The sequence below is a fragment of the Cnephaeus nilssonii genome (assembly GCF_951640355.1).
Source record: "Cnephaeus nilssonii genome assembly, chromosome: 6".
In the NCBI taxonomy this organism is placed as follows: domain Eukaryota; kingdom Metazoa; phylum Chordata; class Mammalia; order Chiroptera; family Vespertilionidae; genus Cnephaeus; species Cnephaeus nilssonii.
In genome coordinates this window covers 21400303-21406302 of record NC_137077.1, presented here as the reverse complement: position 1 = coordinate 21406302, position 6000 = coordinate 21400303, and positions in this window count along the sequence as shown.

The window sequence follows — 6000 nt, the reverse complement described above, 5'->3', positions numbered from 1 at the left end:
GCAACCCGGGCATGTGCCCTGACTGGGGATCCAACCGTGACCTCCTGGTTCATAGGTCAGTGCTCAATCACTGAGCCATGCTGGCAGGGCTCAAAGCATCTTTTATGACAGTTTAAGAGAAATCACACTGGAATCAAAACTGAAGTCTTCTGTTTATATAGGAGCAAAAGTGCACTTATGTGTTTGTCTTTGCTTTCCCTTCCCAATAAAAAATACAGCACTCAAAAAAAAAAAAATATATATATATATGTCTACATGTCAGCCCGCTGACTAAAGGGTCCTGGGTTCGATTCAGGTCAAGGGTACATACCTCGATTGCAGCCTGGATGTTGGCCCTGGTCCTGGCATGTGTGGGAGACAACCAATTGATGTGTCTCTCACACATCCATGTTTTGCTCTACCTCTCCCAGTCCCTTGCACTCTTTCTAAAAAATCAATGGAGCCAAAACCGGTTTGGCTCAGTGGATAGAGCGTCGGCCTGCGGACTGAAAGGTCCCAGGTTCGATTCCGGTCAAGGGCATGTACCTTGGTTGCGGGCACATCCTCAGTAGGGGGTGTGCAGGAGGCAGCTGATCGATGTTTCTCTCTCATCGATGTTTCTAACTCTCTATCCCTCTCCCTTCCTCTCTGTAAAAAATCAATAAAAATATATTTTTAAAAAATCAATGGAAAAATATCTTTGGGTGAGGATTAACAACAACAAATGGAAGCAGTGTTTCCAAATCTGCTTTGAATAATTAAAAAAAAAAAAAAGAAATATGTATGTCTCTAGAAGTCAGGACTAGACCTGGTCTAGCCAGTGCTAATGCCATGTAAGATACCAAGAAGGTTTGTTTTCTCCTGGAAGTCTTCTTTCTTTAAAGAGATCATACCAATAGTCAACCACATAGGAAAGGGGAAGGTCTGTCCACTACATTGGTTCTCAAATTTAGCTACACATTGATGTCACTGAAAGGAACTTTAAAAAATACTAAATCCTGGGCTCCACCCCCAGAGATTCTTACTAGAATTTTGTTGATCGGGGTGTGTCCTGGGTATCAGGATGTTTTTTTAAAACTCCTCGAGTGAATCTAGTTGTCGAGAGCCACTTGTCTAGTCCAGTGGTTTTCAAACTTGTATAATGTACTCAGGGATCTTGTTAAAATGCAAATGCTGATTCAGTAAGTGTTAGGTGGGACCCGATTTTGAGATTGAGTCTCATAGGAATACAATTACTTCAAGAATTTCAATTCTCTCATTTTCTAGAGCCAACTGGGAGATATTTTAAGAATAGATGAAGGCATTTTAATGGCCTACTATCAGATATCCTCAGAAGGCTCTAGAATTCTGCAGTAATAGCAGGTCTGTATGCTGACGGGGAAGATCAAGTACTGAAGGGAATATTGATAGTGCAATAGAGGGAGCAGCAGGAATTCCAGAAATATGCCCTTGAGCAGTTCAAAAGGATAAGGTCAAGTACAAAACAGGAGGTATTGACCTTAGAAAGGAGTCTGGACCTTTCATGCAAGGACAGTTCACAATGCAGAACTATATCAATCTCTTTTTGTAGTTTCAAGGGAGGAAATGTCTCCTAATAGTTCCAAGATTCTCTTTACTAACATAACAGCTTTTGTTAGGAAGGCCTGCTTCTCAAAGCTGTTCTAAACAGCTCAAAACTAGCAACATGAAACTATTAAAATAAAAAAGAGGTGTGTGTTTTTTAACAATTGAAATTGAGCAAGAAAACTTTAGTCTTCCAACTGAGAAGTGGGCAAATGGTGGTTCTGCATTGTGCACTGAATGCTGAGGAGACTGATAGATAATAGCTTGAAAAAGAAGCTAAGATCCCACAGCTCTGTGAACAAAACTCCCCAGGACACTGTGGGTGTTTCTTTGCCGGAGATCAAACCCTGCTGCTTGGAGCTGATAAGCACCCACAGATCCACAGATCAATCTGCTTACAGATACATTACTTATTATTTCTACTAATAGTATTTCTGGGAAGACAGCTCTAAAGGGACATGTCCTAAATTTAATTCAGGTTGATTAACAAAAACATGACATTTTTATGACAATGACAAATAAAACAGCAGTAGTCAATAATGATTTGTGCTCAGTGGAGAAGCTGTATGTATTAACTCCTTACTGAAAGTATATAAACCTCCTCATTTCTCCAGTCACTGTGAGTAAGCGCACTCTCTCCTTGCTAGGTTCCTCATGACGGAGTAAATAAACTTTGACAGGTGCTCAAGTGCAATATGTCTGAGAAAATTTGCATTTAAAAGATTATGAGGCATGAAATGATCTGCTGGTGTGTTTAACCTGGTCAGAAAAAGTAAGCCAAAGCAGATGTTTTTGTGTATAAGCAGCATATATATACATGTTTTGTTAATTTCTGCACAATTTTTGATCAAATGAATGTGTGCATGTATTCACAAAGCCATAACTATAAGTTTTAATATTTTTATACTAAATAAAATTATATATTCTGAATAGGAAATATATCTAAAGTAATAAATAAAAATGGCATTGAAATAATGCAGTTAATGTGTTTAATAAATAGCTCTTTTACATAATGTTTTTTATGTAAGATTGGCCTTCATAGACAGAAATTAAAGGAATATGGTCTTATTTCAGACTTTGTCGAGATTTCAAATCATGGTGGATTAGAGGAATTGGGAGAGGTTTGAAGGGGGATTAGGTCAGTGTAGTATCTGAGCTGTGACCACCAATTCTGTGACTTCAAAGCTGGGAAAGGCAGGACATATAGTTCCCAGGTCCCTTTTTATAGTAAAAGATAGAGGAGAGTGTTAACCAAAAGGAAATCTATCAAAATCGACTAATCACCAGGAGCTTAGTCACTGGGAGGAGCAGATGACGGGATTGGCCCCGCCTGGGAGCTAACGAAGTCCAGTGCGCAAGCCCACTCAGTCCTTGTCCCTGTGGTGCACAGCTCAGAGCCAGTCACGTCTGAAAGGACCACTAGAGAGATGGGGAGACAGTCAGAGATATGTGAAACAAGCTGTGCCCCAGAATGGGAGCGGATGCAGGCAAGCACAGAAGAGGAGCCCCACAGGGTGGCGCTAAACTCTGTCCCTAGGCCCCCTAAGAGCAAGGCCAAAGTGTCCTGGCCTACTGGCCTGGGGGAAAGCGGGTGAGCAGCCCTTCCCCATTTTGACAGTCAAAAAAATCTAAAGGTGTATCTATACAACATCCTCAGGTAGTGGTGTTTTTTTCTTCAAAAAATGGCCTAATTAGACTTGTAAAATAAGAACATCTAGAATTACCTGCCTCTTACAAATTACTAAGCATCAGTTAAATTTCTGGGAATCCCGTTAGGTTGTTTCTATACTGGCAAACCCCCAGGCAGGGAAAAAATAACTTCTGATCCTAATCAGGTCCTCAAAGGAAAAGAAATGTTCAGACCTACCAAATTTTAGCAAGAGCATATCTTACACTTCTGCTCATTTTCTATTCTCCAGAAAACACCAAAAAGTGTTTCTTTTTCATATTGATAGAGCAGATACTATCTTATATAGAAAAGCCTAAACGACCATTATGACTGGCTGGTAGCTATGATGAGCAGTGACCACCAGGGGGCAGATGCTCAATGCAGGAGCTGCCCCCTGGTGGCCAGTGCACTCCCACAGCCAACCTCCCACAGCTGGCCAACCTCCTGCAGTCCCTCCCCAAAGCCGGCCCCCGATCAGCCCCAATGGCTGGCCAGGCCAAGGGACTCCACCCATGCACGAATTCGTGCACCAGGCCTCTAGTAGAATATAATTTAGAAGATTGAAGCCTTTTATAGCTGTAATATATTTTATAACATAAAAGATCTTCAACTAATTATGTATGAAGTAAAACCTCTGGGATGGGCCAAAAGTAACTGAAGATTATTGTTAAAGGTGTTGGGTGATGCCAAAATATAATGTAAACATCAAAAGGCAAATGAACCTGGCCAGTGTGACTCAATGGTTGAACGTCAGCCTATGAACCAAGAGGTCACAGTTTATTCCTGATCAGGGCACATGCCCAAGTTGTGGGCTCAATCTCCAGTGGGGTGTGTGCAGGAGGCAGCCGATTAATGATTTTGTCTCATCATTGATGTCTCTCTTTCTTTCTCCTTTCCTCTCGGAAATCAATAAAAATATATATTTTTTTAAAAAGGCAAGTGACATTTCTTTTATGAATGATTCTCAAGGCCCTTAGAACATGTTATAAAATGCAAACCTACAAAATTTGTTTCATTTTAAATCTGGTGCAAAGTTTTAAAGTTTGGGGTTTTTTAAATCTTCACCTGAGGATATTTGTTCCATGGCTTTGAAAAAACAAAGTAAAGTGCTCATTAGAAAGGAATCTAGAAAGGAATCCAAGCAATGGTGGGGCTTGTGCAGTAAATTAGTAAAGGTTTACAAGGCTTGTTTATACATGATTTGACTTTGGATTCTTTTAGTTCTTGTGATAAGCTTGTCTCTCAGCCCCTAGGAGCAGGAAGCACCTATCAGATGGAGACTTATCTCCTGCTTTTATGGAGGCAGGTCGGTCAGCATTTTCTTCTTGCTTGGGCAGTTTCTTACTAGTAAGTTACTTCAATTCAAAGTAATCAATATATCTTTGTGGGATATCTTTAGGCAGGCTCCCTGGGTCCTGAGAGACAGTCACACAAAATCTGAAAACTAGGTTAAGATGTATTACCAAAGGCCCATGAAATTGTTTGCTCCTGAACCACAACCTTCATCAAATTACAGTGCAAGGAACCAGTGATAATATCATCTCATACTGTAGAGCTCTTACATGCCATTTTTACTCTTTTTTCAGGGACAAGTCCCACACAATGTGCCCCCATTTCTAAACTACCAGGACTGGTCAAGACCTTTCTATAAATGAACTGCAGGATCCTCACTGCTTGGGCAAGTGTTCACTACTTGAACTGCCAGGAATGACAATCTGGACAAGAAAAACACTACTGAAAAGTTCTGGTACCAAAGATAATATTCTTGATGTAATATATGCAAACGGACTTAAGGATACAAAAGATTTAAAATGAGATATTATTAAGCAGAACTAACTTTGCCCCACTCCTCTTCTCCACTGCACATACTAGATCAAGCATGGTCCTTTCCTCCAGGTAGAGGGAGGGCGCCTCTCACAGGACGGGTTATAACCTGTTTCAAGAAAGAAGGGAGAGGGAGAGGAAGAGGGAGAGAGAAAGGGACCTTTCAGTTTATGTTTTTTTCTCAAACTCCTTCAGTTTAAAATATTTAATATGCCAAGTTACCATATTTGGGGGTAGCATGTCCTGAACCCCATCAAGAGCATAATGTGAATGGAGACTTTGTATCTTGACACTACATCAGATAAAGTTCCAGATTAGGGAATATGGAATAAATACCCTCTTTTAAGAGATATGAGAATATAGAGAATCCCACTTTCTAAGTAAGTTCTTTTTTTATTATTATTGATTTTTATAGAGAGAAAGGGAGAGGGATAGAGAGTTAGAAACATCGATGGGAGAGAAACATTGATTAGCTGCCTCCTGCATACTCCCCACTGGGGATGTGCCCACAACCAAGGTACATGCCATCCACACTTAACTACCATGGACAGCTCCCTATTGTCTCCCAAGGTTATCCACTGTCAAGAGTGAGTTAGGTGCCAGTCCCTGTGTATTTCTCAAACACAAAAGTCAAACTCTATACGTGATTCTAGAAACTCTCTGCACTTGGCTGAGATTGACAAAGTGGCAACATTTTCTCCCACCAGAGTGAAGCTAGTGTGTGCAACAGAGAAAGAAGGCAGAGCCCACCACCAACCTCTCTTTAAAGAAATTCTATTACCTTTCTTGGTTACTCTCCTTGCCACTTATAGACACTTTAGGTGGGTGGTAAGCTAATAATAACAAAACCTGTTTCATAACTTTTCCTCTCTCTCTCTCTTGTGAATCGTCACCTGAGGATATTTTTTCCCATTGATTGAGAGAGAGAGAGAAAGAAAGAAAGAAAGATCGATGTTTCTTTGATT